This window comes from Nelumbo lutea, chromosome 4 (genome assembly GCF_056320005.1).
Source record: "Nelumbo lutea isolate HS-2025 chromosome 4, American lotus-T2T, whole genome shotgun sequence".
Lineage (NCBI taxonomy): Eukaryota > Viridiplantae > Streptophyta > Magnoliopsida > Proteales > Nelumbonaceae > Nelumbo > Nelumbo lutea.
The window spans coordinates 50,938,845-50,952,348 of NC_142687.1; the positions used below are offsets into that span (position 1 = coordinate 50,938,845).

At 45.6% G+C, this 13,504-nt stretch overlaps 5 non-coding genes and 23 pseudogenes across 5 annotated transcripts; all 28 read right to left on the bottom strand.

Moving 5' to 3' along the window:
* Positions 1–87: 87 nt before the first annotated feature.
* Positions 88–205, bottom strand: LOC148856102 (5S ribosomal RNA; annotated as a pseudogene).
* A 359-nt stretch (positions 206–564) lies between these two features.
* Positions 565–683, bottom strand: LOC148856103 (5S ribosomal RNA; annotated as a pseudogene).
* Positions 684–1,042: 359 nt separating this feature from the next.
* Positions 1,043–1,161, bottom strand: LOC148856104 (5S ribosomal RNA; annotated as a pseudogene).
* Positions 1,162–1,520: 359 nt separating this feature from the next.
* Positions 1,521–1,639, bottom strand: LOC148856105 (5S ribosomal RNA; annotated as a pseudogene).
* A 359-nt stretch (positions 1,640–1,998) lies between these two features.
* LOC148856106 (5S ribosomal RNA) lies at positions 1,999–2,117 on the bottom strand (annotated as a pseudogene).
* Positions 2,118–2,476: 359 nt separating this feature from the next.
* On the bottom strand, positions 2,477–2,593 carry LOC148856107 (5S ribosomal RNA; annotated as a pseudogene).
* Positions 2,594–2,952: 359 nt separating this feature from the next.
* LOC148856108 (5S ribosomal RNA) lies at positions 2,953–3,071 on the bottom strand. Its single transcript, XR_016097408.1, has one exon. It is a non-coding gene; the product is annotated as a 5S ribosomal RNA (ribosomal RNA).
* A 358-nt stretch (positions 3,072–3,429) lies between these two features.
* Positions 3,430–3,547, bottom strand: LOC148856109 (5S ribosomal RNA; annotated as a pseudogene).
* An 822-nt stretch (positions 3,548–4,369) lies between these two features.
* Positions 4,370–4,488, bottom strand: LOC148856110 (5S ribosomal RNA; annotated as a pseudogene).
* A 358-nt stretch (positions 4,489–4,846) lies between these two features.
* LOC148856111 (5S ribosomal RNA) lies at positions 4,847–4,963 on the bottom strand. The gene has a single exon (XR_016098128.1). It is a non-coding gene; the product is annotated as a 5S ribosomal RNA (ribosomal RNA).
* Positions 4,964–5,322: 359 nt separating this feature from the next.
* LOC148856112 (5S ribosomal RNA) lies at positions 5,323–5,441 on the bottom strand. Its single transcript, XR_016096763.1, has one exon. It is a non-coding gene; the product is annotated as a 5S ribosomal RNA (ribosomal RNA).
* A 358-nt stretch (positions 5,442–5,799) lies between these two features.
* On the bottom strand, positions 5,800–5,916 carry LOC148856113 (5S ribosomal RNA; annotated as a pseudogene).
* Positions 5,917–6,275: 359 nt separating this feature from the next.
* Positions 6,276–6,394, bottom strand: LOC148856114 (5S ribosomal RNA; annotated as a pseudogene).
* Positions 6,395–6,753: 359 nt separating this feature from the next.
* LOC148856115 (5S ribosomal RNA) lies at positions 6,754–6,872 on the bottom strand (annotated as a pseudogene).
* A 359-nt stretch (positions 6,873–7,231) lies between these two features.
* Positions 7,232–7,350, bottom strand: LOC148856116 (5S ribosomal RNA; annotated as a pseudogene).
* A 359-nt stretch (positions 7,351–7,709) lies between these two features.
* LOC148856117 (5S ribosomal RNA) lies at positions 7,710–7,828 on the bottom strand (annotated as a pseudogene).
* Positions 7,829–8,187: 359 nt separating this feature from the next.
* LOC148856118 (5S ribosomal RNA) lies at positions 8,188–8,304 on the bottom strand (annotated as a pseudogene).
* Positions 8,305–8,663: 359 nt separating this feature from the next.
* Positions 8,664–8,782, bottom strand: LOC148856119 (5S ribosomal RNA; annotated as a pseudogene).
* Positions 8,783–9,141: 359 nt separating this feature from the next.
* LOC148856120 (5S ribosomal RNA) lies at positions 9,142–9,260 on the bottom strand. Its single transcript, XR_016097274.1, has one exon. It is a non-coding gene; the product is annotated as a 5S ribosomal RNA (ribosomal RNA).
* Positions 9,261–9,548: 288 nt separating this feature from the next.
* Positions 9,549–9,666, bottom strand: LOC148856121 (5S ribosomal RNA; annotated as a pseudogene).
* Positions 9,667–10,025: 359 nt separating this feature from the next.
* On the bottom strand, positions 10,026–10,144 carry LOC148856122 (5S ribosomal RNA; annotated as a pseudogene).
* Positions 10,145–10,503: 359 nt separating this feature from the next.
* LOC148856123 (5S ribosomal RNA) lies at positions 10,504–10,622 on the bottom strand. Its single transcript, XR_016097612.1, has one exon. It is a non-coding gene; the product is annotated as a 5S ribosomal RNA (ribosomal RNA).
* Positions 10,623–10,981: 359 nt separating this feature from the next.
* Positions 10,982–11,098, bottom strand: LOC148856124 (5S ribosomal RNA; annotated as a pseudogene).
* A 359-nt stretch (positions 11,099–11,457) lies between these two features.
* LOC148856125 (5S ribosomal RNA) lies at positions 11,458–11,576 on the bottom strand (annotated as a pseudogene).
* Positions 11,577–11,933: 357 nt separating this feature from the next.
* LOC148856126 (5S ribosomal RNA) lies at positions 11,934–12,051 on the bottom strand (annotated as a pseudogene).
* A 359-nt stretch (positions 12,052–12,410) lies between these two features.
* LOC148856127 (5S ribosomal RNA) lies at positions 12,411–12,519 on the bottom strand (annotated as a pseudogene).
* A 357-nt stretch (positions 12,520–12,876) lies between these two features.
* Positions 12,877–12,995, bottom strand: LOC148856128 (5S ribosomal RNA; annotated as a pseudogene).
* Positions 12,996–13,353: 358 nt separating this feature from the next.
* On the bottom strand, positions 13,354–13,470 carry LOC148856129 (5S ribosomal RNA; annotated as a pseudogene).
* Positions 13,471–13,504: the final 34 nt, after the last annotated feature.

Sequence of the window (13,504 nt, forward strand, 5' to 3'; positions counted from 1 at the left end):
TATCCGGCGCATTGTTTCCAGTTGTCTCGCCGAAACGACATATGGAATTTGCAAATCGTATATCAAAAATAAAATATTAATAAAATTGGGGTGCAACACAAGGACTTCCTAGGAGGTCACCCATCCTAATACTTTCTCTCCCAAACACGCTTAACTTCGGAGTTCTAATGGGATCCGGTGGATTAGTGCTGGTATGATCGCACCCGTTTGCTTCTTGCTCGCTTAAATCTTTATGCACTCACTATCTTGCTCCCCCCCATTAATTCATTTAGACTTGAAAAAACGGTTTATGCAACTTTCCTCCATTGGTAACCGTGCACAAGCATCCACGTGAGCGGAGTTATTCCTTTCCATATTTGTCGCAGCCCCGGATAGATACAATAATATCGCGAGGCCCACAATGCACGACAAATGCCAAAAGCCCGGTTTTGCACCGTTCCCATTTAGTAAAGACGATCGTGTCGCAAATGGTCCGAGTATCCGGCATGTTGTTTCCAGTTGTCTCGCCGTAACGACATATGGAATTTGCAAATAATATATCAAATATAAAATATTAATAAAATTGGGTTGCAAAACGATGATTTCCCAGGATGTCACCCATCCTAATACTACTCTCGACCAAGCACACTTAACTTCGGAGTTCTGATGGGATCCGGTGCAATAGTGCTGGTGTGATCACAACCGTTTGCTTCTTGCTCGCCTAAATCTTTATGCACTCACTATCTTGCTCCCCTCCAATAATACTTTCAGACTTGAAAAAACGGTGTATGCAACTTTCCTCTATTGGTAACCGTGCACAAGCTCCCACATGAGCGGAGTTATTCCTTTCCACATCTGCCGCAACCCCGGATAGAGGCAATACTATCGCGGGGCCCACAATGCATGACGAATGCCAAAATCCCAGTTTTGCAACTTTCCCATTCAATAAAGACGATCGTGCCGCAAATGGTCCGAATATCCGGCGCGTTATTTCCAGTTGTCTCGCCGAAACGACATATGGAATTTGCAAATAGTATATCAAAAATAAAATATTAATAAAATTGGTTTGCAACACAAGGATTTCCCAGGAGGTCACCCATCCTAATACTACTCTCGACCAAGCACACTTAACTTCGGAGTTCTGATGGGATTCAGTGCAATTGTGCTGGTGTGATCACAACCGTTTGCTTCTTGCTCGCTTAAATCTTTATGCACTCACTATCTTGCTCCCGCCCATTAATTCTTTCAGACTTGAAAAAACGGTGTATGCAACTTTCCTCCCTTGGTAAACGTTAACAAGCTCCCACGTGAGCGGAGTTATTCCTTTCCAGATCTGCCGCAGCCATGGATAGATGCAATACAATCGCGGGGCCCACAATGCATGAAGAATGCCAAAAGCCCTATTTTGCACCGTTCCCATTCAATAATGACGATCGTGCCGCAAATGGTCCGAGTATCCGGCGCGTTATTTCCAGTTGTCTCGCCGAAACGACATATGGAATATGCAAATAGTATATTAAAGATAAAATATTAATAAAATTGGGGTGCAACACGAGGACTTCCCAGGAGGTCACGCGTCCTAGTACTACTCTCGCCCATGCACGCTTAACTTCGGAGTTCTGATGGGTTCCGGTGCATTACTGCTGGTATGATCGCAACCGTCTACTTTTTGCTCGCCTAAATCTTTATGCACTCACTATCTTGCTCCCCTCCAATAATACTTTCAGATTTGAAAAAACGGTGTATCCAACTTTCCTCCCTTCGTAACCGTGCACAAGCTCCCACGTGAGCGGAGTTATTCCTTTCCAGATCTGCCGCAACCCCGGATAGAGGCAATACTATCGCGGGGCCCACAATGCATGACGAATGCCAAAAGCCCAGTTTTGCACCGTTCCCATTCAATAATGACGATCGTGCCGCAAATGGTCCGAGTATCCAGCGCGCTATTTCCAGTTGTCTCGCCGAAACGACATATGGAATTTGCAAATAGTATATCAAGAATAAAATATTAATAAAATTGGTTTGCAACACAAGGAATTACCAGGAGGTCACCCATCCTAATACTACTCTCGACCAAGCACACTTAACTTCGGAGTTCTGATGGGATTTAGTGCAATAGTGCTGGTGTGATCACAACCGTTTGCTTCTTGCTCGCTTAAATCTTTATGCACTCACTATCTTGCTCCCCCCCATTAATTCTTTCAGACTTGAAAAAACGGTGTATGCAACTTTCCTCCCTTGGTAACCGTGCACAAGCATCCACGTGAGCAGAGTTATTCCTTTCCACATCTGTCGCAGCCCCGGATAGAGGCAATACTATCGCGAGGCCCACAATGCACGACAAATGCCAAAAGCCCGATTTTGCACCGTTCCCCTTCAGTAATGATGGTCGTGCCGCAAATGGTCCGAGAATCCGACGCGTTTTTTCCAGTTGTCTCGCCGAAACGACATATGGAATTTGCAAATCGTATATCAAACATAAAATATTAATAAAATTGGGGTGCAACACAAGGACTTCCCAGGAGGTCACCCATCCTAATACTTTCTCACCAAACACGTTTAACTTCGGAGTTCTAATGGGATCCGGTGGATTAGTGCTGGTATGATCGCACCCGTTTGCTTCTTGCTCGCTTACATCTTTATGCACTCACTATCTTGCTCCCCTCCTTTAATACATTCAGACTTGAAAATACGGTGTATGCAACTTTCCTCCCTTGGTAACCGTGCACAAGCTCCCACGTGAGTGGAGTTATTCATTTCCAAATCTGCCGCAGCCACGGATAGATGCAATACTATCGCGGAGCCCACAATGCACGACGAATGCCAAAAGCCCGGTTTTTCACCGTTCCCATTAATTAATGACGATTGTGCCGCAAATGGTCCGAGTATCCGGCGCGTTGTTTCTATTTGTCAGGCCGAAACGACATATGGAATTTGCAAATAGTATATCAAAAATAAAATATTAATAAAATTGGGGTGCAACAGGAGGACTTCCCTGGAGGTCACCCATCCTAGTACTACTCTCGCCCAAGCACACTTAACTTCGGAGTTCTGATGGGATCCGGTGCATTAGTGCTGGTATGATCGCACCCGTCCGCGTCTTCCTCGCTTAAATCTTTATGCACTCACTACTTGCTCCCCTCCATTAATTCTTTCAGACTTGAAAAAACAGTGTATGCAACTTCCCTCCCTTGGTAAACGTGCACAAGCTCCCACATGAGCGGAGTTATTTCTTTTCCGATCTGCCGCAACCATGGATAGATGCAATACAATCGCGGGGCCCACAATGCACGACGAATGCCAAAAGCCCGGTTTTGCACCGTTCCCATTTAGTAATGACGATCGTGCCGCAAATGGTCCAAGTATCTGGCACGTTGTTTCCAGTTGTCTCGCCGAAACGACATATGGAATTTGCAAATAGTATATAAAAAGTAAAATATTAATAAAATTGGGCTGAACACGAGGATTTCCGAGGAGGTCACCCATCCTAGTACTACTCTCGCCCAAGCACACTTAACTTCGGAGTTCTGATGGGATCCGGTGCATTAGTGATGGTATGATCGCACCCATCCGCTTCTCGCTCGCTTAAATCTTTATGCACTCACAATCTTGCTCCCCTCCATTAATTCTTTCAGACTTGAAAAAACGGTGTATGCAATTTTCCTCCCTTGGTAAACGTGCACCAGCTCCCACGTGAGCGGAGTTATTCCTTCCCAGATCTGCTGAAGCCACGGAAAGATGCAATACTATCGCGGGGCCCACAATGCACGATGAATGCCAAAAGCCCGGTTTTGCACCGTTCCCATTCAGTAATGACTGTCATTTCGCAAATGGTCCGAGAATCCGGCGCGTTGTTTCCAGTTGTCTCGCCGAAATGACATATGGAATTTGCAAATAATATATCAAAAATAAATATTAATAAAATTGGGGTGAACACGAGGACTTCCCAGGAGGTCACCCATCCTAGTCCCAAGCACACTTAACTTCGGAGTTCTGATGGGATCCGGTGGATTAGTGCTGGTATGATCGCACCCGTTTGCATCTTGCTCGCTTAAATATTTATGCACTCACTATCTTGCTCCCCTCCAGTAAAATTTCAGACTTAAAAAACGGTCTATGCAACTTTCCTCCCTTGGTAACCGTGCACAAGCTCCCACGTGAGCGGAGTTATTCCTTTCTAGATCTGCCGCAGCCCCGGATAGATGTAATACTATCACGGGGCCCACATTGCACGACGAATGCCAAAAGCCCAGTTTTGCACCGTTCCCATTCAGTAATGACGATCGTGCCGCAAATGGTCCGAGTATCTGGCACGTTGTTTCCAGTTGTCTCGCCGAAATGACATATGGAATTTGCAAATAGTATATAAAAAGTAAAATATTAATAAAATTGGGGAGAACACGAGGATTTCCCAGGAGGTCACCCATCCTAGTACTACTCTCGCCCAAGCACACTTAACTTCGGAGTTCTGATGGGATCCGGTGCATTAGTGCTGGTATGATCGCACCCATCCGCTGCTTGCTCGCTTAAATCTTTATGCACTCACTATCTTGCTCCCCTCCATTAATTCTTTCAGACTTGAAAAAACGGTGTATGCAACTTTCCTTCCTTGGTAAACGTGCAAAAGCTCCAACGTGAGTGGAGTTATTCCTTTCCAGATCTGCCGCAGCCACGGATAGAAGCAATACTAACGTGGGGCCCATAATGCACGACTAATGCCAAAAGCCTGGTTTTGCACCATTTTCATTCAGTAATGTTGATCGCAATGCAAATGGTTGAGTATCCAGCTCGTTGCTTCCAGTTGTCTCGCCGAAACGACATATGGAATTTGCAAATAGTATATCAAAGATAAAATATTAATAAAATTGGGGTGCAACACGAGGACTTCCCAGGAGGTCACCCATCCTAATACTACTCGCCCAAGCACACTTAACTTCGGAGTTCTGATGGGATCCGGTGCATTAGTGCTGGTATGATCGCAACCGTTTCCTTTTTGCTCGCATAAATCTTTATGCACTCACTATCTTGCTCCCCCCTATTAATTCTTTCAAACTTGAAAAAACGGTGTATGCAACTTTCCTCCCTTGGTAACCATGCACAAGCAACCAGGTGAGCGGAGTTTTTCCTTTCCAGATCTGCCGCACCCCCGGATAGATGCAATACTATCGTGGGGCCCACAATGCACGACGAATGCCAAAAGCCCGGTTTTGCACCATTCCCATTCAGTAACGACGATCGTGCCGCAAATGGCCCGAGTATCCAGCGCGTTGTTTCCAGTTGTCTCGCCGAAACGACATATGGAATTTTCAAATAGTATATCAAAGATAATTTATTAATAAAATTGGGGTGCAACACGAGGACTTCCCAGGAGGTCACCCATCCTAGTACTACTCTCGCCCATGCACCCTTAACTTCGGAGTTCTGATGGGATCCGGTGCAATAGTGCTGGTTTGATCGCACCCGTCTACTTTTTTCTCGTTTAAATCTTTATCCACTCACTATCTTGCTCCCCTCCAATAATCTTTCAGATTTGAAAAAACGGTGTATGCAACTTTCCTCCCTTGGTAACCGTGCACAAGCTCCCTTGTGAGAGGAGTTATTCCTTTCCGGATCTGCCGCAGCCCCAAATAGATGCAATACTATCGCTGGGCCCACAAAGCACGACGAATGCCAAAAGCCCAGTTTTGCCCCGTTCCCATTCAGTAATGACGGTCGTGCAGCAAATGGTCCGAGAATCCGACGCATTGTTTCCAGTTGTCTCGCCGAAATGACATATGGAATTTGAAAATCATATATCAAAAATAAAATATTTATAAAATTGGGGTGCAACACAAGGATTTCCCAGGAGGTCACCCATCGTAATACTTTCTCACCAAACACGCTTAACTTCGGAGTTCTAATGGGATCCAGTGGATTAGTGCTGGTATGATCGCACCCGTTTGCTTCTTTCTCGCTTACATCATTATGCACTCACGATCTTGCTCCCCTCCTTTAATACATTCAGATTTGAAAATACGGTGTATGCAACTTTCCTCCCTTGGTAACCGTGCACAAGCTCCCACGTGAGAGGAGTTATTCGTTTCCAGATCTGCCGCAGCGCCGGATAGATGCAATACTATCACAGGGCCCATAATGCACGACGAACGACAAAAGCCAGATTTTGCACCGTTCCCATTCAGTAATGACGATCGTGCCGCAAATGGTCCGAATATCCGGCGCGTTGTTTCCAGTTGTCTCACCGAAACGACATATGGTATTTGCAAAAAGTATTTCAAAAATAAAATATTAATAAAATTGGGGTGCAACACGAGGACTTCCCAGGAGGTCACCCATCCTAATACTACTCTCGCCCAAGCACACTTAACTTCGGATTTCTGATGGGATCCGGTGGATTAGTGCTGGTATCATTGCAACCGTTTGCTTCTTGCTCGCTTAAATCTTTATGCACTCACTATCTTGCTCCCCTCCATTAATTCTTTCAGACTTGAAAAAACGGTGTATGCAACTTCCCTCCCTTGGTAAACGTGCACAAGCATCCACGTGAGCGGAGTTATTCCTTTCCAGATCTGTCGCAGCCCCGGATAGATGCAATACTATCGCGGGGCCGACAATGCACGACGAATGCGAAAAGCCCGATTTTGCACCGTTCCCATTCAGTAATGACGATCGTGCCGCCAATGGCCCGAGTATCCGGCGCATTGTTTCCAATTGTCTCGCCGAAACGACATATGGAATATGCAAATAGTATATTAAAGATAAAATATTAATAAAATTGGGGTGCAACACGAGGACTTCCCAGGAGGTCACACGTCCTAGTACTACTCTCGCCCATGCACGCTTAGCTTCGGAGTTCTGATGGGTTCCGGTGCATTACTGCTGGTATGATCGCAACCGTCTACATCTTGCTCGCCTAAATCTTTATGCACTCACTATCTTGCTCCCCTCCAATAATACTTTCAGACTTGAAAAAACGGTGTATCCAACTTTCCTCCCTTCGTAACCGTGCACAAGCTCCCACGTGAGCGTAGTTATTCCTTTCCAGATCGGCCGCAACCCCGGATAGAGGCAATACTATCGCGGGGCCCACAATGCATGACGAATGCCAAAAGCCCAGTTTTGCACCGTTCCCATTCAATAATGACGATCGTGCCGCAAATGGTCCGAGTATCCAGCGCGTTATTTGCAGTTGTCTCGCCGAAACGACATATGGAATTTGCAAATAGTATATCAAAAATAAAATATTAATAAAATTGGTTTGCAACACAAGGAATTCCGAGGAGGTCACCCATCCTAATACTACTCTCGACCAAGCACACTTAACTTCGGAGTTCTGATGGGATTCAGTGCAATAGTGCTGGTGTGATCACAACCGTTTGCTTCTTGCTCGCTTAAATCTTTATGCACTCACTATCTTGCTCCCCCCCATTAATTCTTTCAGACTTGAAAAAACGGTGTATGCAACTTTCCTCCCTTGGTAACCGTGCACAAGCATCCACGTGAGCGGAGTTATTCCTTTCCACATCTGTCGCAGCCCCGGATAGAGGCAATACTATCGCGAGGCCCACAATGCACGACAAATGCCAAAAGCCCGGTTTTGCACCGTTCCCCTTCAGTAATGATGGTCGTGCCGCAAATGGTCCGAGAATCCGGCGCGTTTTTTCCAGTTGTCTCGCCGAAACGACATATGGAATTTACAAATAATATATCAAAAATAAAATATGAATAAAATTGGGTTGCAACACGATGATTTCCCAAATTGTCACCCATCCTAATACTACTCTCGCCCAAGCACGCTTAACTTCGGAGTTCTGATGGGATCCGGTGGATTAGTGCTGGTATGATCGCACCCGTTTGCTTCTTGCTTGCATAAATCTTTATGCACTCACTATCTTGCTCCCCTCCAATAATTCTTTCAGACTTGAAAAAACGGTGTATGCAACTTTGCTCCCTTGGTAACCGTGCACAAGCTCCCATGTGAAAGGAGTTATTCCTTTCCAAATCTGCCGAAGCGCCGGATAGATGCAATACTATCGCGGGGCCCACAATGCACGACGAATGCCAAAAGCCCGGTTTTGCACCGTTCCCATTCAGTAATGACGGTCGTGCCGCAAATGGTTCGAGAATCCGGCGCGTTCTTTCGAGTTGTCTCGCCGATACGACATATGGAATTTGCAAATCGTATATCAAAAATAAAATATTAATAAAATTGGGGTGCAACACAAGGACTTCCCAGGAGGTCACCCATCGTAATACTTTCTCACCAAACACGCTTAACTTCGGAGTTCTAATGGGATCCGGTGGATTAGTGCTGGTATGATCTTACCCGTTTGCTTCTTGCTCGCTTACATCTTTATGCACTCACTATCTTGCTCCCCTCCTTTAATACATTCAGACTTGAAAATACGGTGTATGCAACATTCCTCCCTTGGTAACCGTGCACAAGCTCCCACGTGAGCGGAGTTCTTCATTTCCAGATCTGCCGCAGCGCCGGATAGATGCAATACTATCACGGTGCCCACAATGAACGACGAATTCCAAAAGCCCGATTTTGCACCGTTCCCATTCAGTAATGACGATCGTTCCGCAAATGGTCCGAATATCCGGCGCGTTGTTTCCAGTTGTCTCGCCGAAACGACATATGGAGTTTGCAAATAATATATCAAAAATAAAATATTAATAAAATTGGGGTGCAACACGAGGACTTCCCAGGAGGTCACCCATCCTAATACTACTCTCGCCCAAGCACACTTAACTTCGGAGTTCTGATGGGATTCAGTGCAATAGTGCTGGTGTGATCACAACCGTTTGCTTTTTGCTCGCTTAAATCTTTATGCACTCACTATCTTGCTACCCCCCATTAATTCTTTCAGACTTGAAAAAATGGTGTATGCAACATTCCTCCCTTGGTAACCGTGCACAAGCATCCACGTGAGCGGAGTTATTCCTTTCCACATCAGTCGCAGCCCCGGATAGAGGCAATACTATCGCGAGGCCCACAATGCACGACAAATGCCAAAAGCCCGGTTTTGCACCGTTCCCATTCAGTAACGACGATCGTGCCGCAAATGGTCCGAGAATCCGGCGCGTTTTTTCCAGTTGTCTCGCCGAAACGACATATGGAGTTTGCAAATAATATATCAAAAATAAAATATTAATAAAATTGGGGTGCAACACGAGGACTTCCCAGGAGGTCACCCATCCTAGTACTACTCTCGCCCAACCACACTTAACTTCAGAGTTCTGATGGGATCCGGTGCATTAGTGCTGGTATGATCGCACCCATCCGCTTCTTGCTCGCTTAAATCTTTATGCACTCACTATCTTGCTCCCCTCCATTAATTCTTTCAGACTTGAAAAAACGGTGTATGCAACTTTCCTTCCTTGGTAAACGTGCAAAAGCTCCCACGTGAGTGGAGTTATTCCTTTCCAGATCTGCCGCAGCCACGGATAGAAGCAATACTAACGTGGGGCCCATAATGCACGACGAATGCCAAAAGCCTGGTTTTATACCGTTTTCATTCAGTAATGATGATCGTAATGCAAATGGTTGAGTATCCAGCGTGTTGCTTCCAGTGCAACACAAGGATTTCCCAGGAGGTCACCCATCCTAATACTTTCTCTCCCAAACACGCTTAACTTCGGAGTTCTAATGGGATCCGGTGGATTAGTGCTGGTATGATCGCACCCGTTTGCTTCTTGCTCGCTTAAATCTTTATGCACTCACTATCTTGCTCCCCCCCATTAATTCATTTAGACATGAAAAAACGGTTTATGCAACTTTCCTCCATTGGTAACCGTGCACAAGCATCCACGTGAGCGGAGTTATTCCTTTCAATATTTGTCGCAGCCCCGGATAGAGGCAATACTATCGCGAGGCCCACAATGCACGACAAATGCCAAAAGCCCGGTTTTGCACCGTTCCCATTTAGTAAAGACGATCGTGTCGCAAATGGTCCGAGTATCCGGCGCGTTGTTTCCAGTTGTCTCGCCGAAACGACATATGGAATTTGCAAATAATATATCAAAAATAAAATATAAATAAAATTGGGTTGCAAAACGATGATTTCCAAGGATGTCACCCATCCTAATACTACTCTCAACCAAGCACACTTAACTTCGGAGTTCTGATGGGATCCGGTGCAATAGTGCTGGTGTGATCACAACCGTTTGCTTCTTGCTCGCTTAAATCTTTATGCACTCACTATCTTGCTCCCCTGCATTAATACATTCAGACTTGAAAATACGGTGTATGCAACTCTCCTCCCTTGGTAACCGTGCACAAGCTTCCACGTGAGAGGAGTTATTCCTTTCCAGATCTGCCGCAGCCCCGGATAGATGCAATACTATCATGGGGCCCACAATGCACGACGAATGCCAAAAGCCCAGTTTTGCACCGTTCCCATTCAGTAACGACGATCGTACCGCAAATGGCCCGAGTATCCGGCGCGATGTTTCCAGTTGTCTCGCCGAAACGACATATGGAATTTTCAAATAGTATATCAAAGATAATTTATTAATAAAATTGGGGTGCAACACGAGGACTTCCCAGGAGGTCACCCATCCTAGTACTACTCTCGCCCATGCACCCTTAACTTCGGAGTTCTGATAGGATCCGGTGCAATAGTGCTGGTTTGATCGCACCCGTCTACTTTTTTCTCGTTTAAATCTTTATGCACTCACTATCTTGCTCCCCTCCAATAATTCTTTCAGATTTGAAAAAATGGTGTATGCAACTTTCCTCCCTTGGTAACCATGCACAAGCTCCCTTGTGAGAGGAGTTATTCCTTTCTGGATCTGCCGCAGCCCCAGATAGATGCAATACTATCGCTGGGCCCACAAAGCACGACGAATGCCAAAAGCCCGGTTTTGCCCCGTTCCCATTCAGTAATGACGGTCCTGCAGCAAATGGTCCGAGAATCCGACGGGTTGTTTCCAGTTGTCTCGCCGAAATGACATATGGAATTTGAAAATCGTATATGAAAAATAAAATATTTATAAAATTGGGGTGCAACACAAGGACTTCTCAGGAGGTCACCCATCCTAATACTTTCTCACCAAACACGCTTAACTTCGGAGTTCTAATGGGATCCAGTGGATTAGTGCTGGTATGATCGCACCCGTTTGCTTCTTGCTCGCTTACATCTTTATGCACTCACGATCTTGCTCCCCTCCTTTAATACATTCAGATTTGAAAATACGGTGTATGCAACTTTCCTCCCTTGGTAACCGTGCACAAGCTCCCACGTGAGAGGAGTTATTCGTTTTTAGATCTGCCGCAGCGCCGGATAGATGCAATACTATCACGGGGCCCACAATGCACGACGAACGCCAAAAGCCCGATTTTGCACCGTTCCCATTCAGTAATGACGATCGTGCCGCAAATGGTCCTAATATCCGGCGCGTTGTTTCCAGTTGTCTCACCGAAACGACATATGGTATTTGCAAAAAGTATTTCAAAAATAAAATATTAATAAAATTGGGGTGCAACACGAGGACTTCCCCGGAGGTCACCCATCCTAATACTACTCTCGCCCAAGCACACTTAACTTCGGAGTTCTGATGGGATCCTGTGGATTAGTGCTGGTATGATTGCAACCGTTTGCTTCTTGCTCGCTTAAATCTTTATGCACTCACTACTTGCTCCCCTCCATTAATTCTTTCAGACTTGAAAAACGGTGTATGCAACTTCCCTCCCTTGGTAAACGTGCACAAGCTCCCACATGAGCGGAGTTATTCCTTTTCCGATCTGCCGCAACCATGGATAGATGCTATACAATCGCGGGGCCCACAATGCACGACGAATGCCAAAAGCCTGGTTTTGCACCGTTCCCATTCAGTAATGACGATCGTGCCGCAAATGGTCCGAGTATCTGGCACGTTGTTTCCAGTTGTCTCACCGAAACGACATATGGAATTTGCAAATAGTATATAAAAAGTAAAATATTAATAAAATTGGGGTGAACAGGAGGATTTTCGAGGAGGTCACCCATCCTAGTACTACTCTCGCCCAAGCACACTTAACTTCGGAGTTCTGATGGGATCCGGTGCATTAGTGCTGGTATGATCGCACCCATCCGCTTCTCGCTCGCTTAAATCTTTATGCACTCACTATCTTGCTCCCCTCCATTAATTCTTTCAGACTTGAAAAAACGGTGTATGCAATTTTCCTCCCGTGGTAAACGTGCACCAGCTCCCACGTGAGCGGAGTTATTCTTTTCCTGATCTGCTGAAGCCACGGATACATGCAATACTATCGCGGGGCCCACAATGCACGATGAATGCCAAAAGCCCTGTTTTGCACCGTTCCCATTCAGTAATGACTGTCATTTCGAAAATGGTCCGAGAATCCGGCGCGTTGTTTCCAGTTGTCTCGCCGAAACGACATATGGAATTTGCAAATAATATATCAAAAATAAAATATTAATAAAATTGGGGTGCAACACGAGGACTTCCCAGGAGGTCACCCATCCTAGTCCCAAGCACACTTAACTTCGGAGTTCTGATGGGATCCGGTGGATTAGTGCTGGTATGATCGCACCCGTTTGCATCTTGCTCGCTTAAATATTTATGCACTCACTATCTTGCTCCCCTCCATTAAAATTTCAGACTTGAAAAAACGGTCTATGCAACTTTCCTCCCTTGGTAACCGTGCACAAGCTCCCACGTGAGAGGAGTTATTCCTTTCCAGATCTGCCGCAGCCCCGGATAGATGCAATACTATCACGGGGCCCACATTGCACGACGAATGCCAAAAGCCCGGTTTTGCACCGTTCCCATTCAGTAATGACGATCGTCCCGCAAATGGTCCGAGTATCTGGCACGTTGTTTCCAGTTGTCTCGCCGAAATGACATATGGAATTTGCAAATAGTATATAAAAAGTAAAATATTAATAAAATTGAGGAGAACACGAGGATTTCCCAGGAGGTCACCCATCCTAGTACCACTCTCGCCCAAGCACACTTAACTTCGGAGTTCAGATGGGATCCGGTGCATTAGTGCTGGTACGATCGCACCCATCCGCTTCTTGCTCGCTTAAATCTTTATGCACTCACTATCTTGCTCCCCTCCATTAATTCTTTCAGACTTGAAAAAACGGTGTATGCAACTTTCCTTCCTTGGTAAACGTGCAAAAGCTCCCACGTGAGTGGAGTTATTCCTTTCCAGATCTGCCACAGCCACGGATAGAAGCAATACTAACGTGGGGCCCATAATGCATGGCGAATGCCAGAAGCCTGGTTTTGCACCGTTTTCATTCAGTAATGATGATCGTAATGCAAATGGTTGAGTATCCAGCGTGTTGCTTCCAGTTGTCTCGCCGAAACGACATATGGAATTTGCAAATAGTATATCAAAGATAAAATATTAATAAAATTGGGGTGCAACACGAGGACTTCCCAGGAGGTCACCCATCCTAATACTACTCGCCCAAGCACACTTAATTTCGGAGTTCTGATGGGATCCGGTGCATTAGTGCTGGTATGATCGCAACCGTTTCCTTTTTGCTCGCATAAATCTTTATGCACT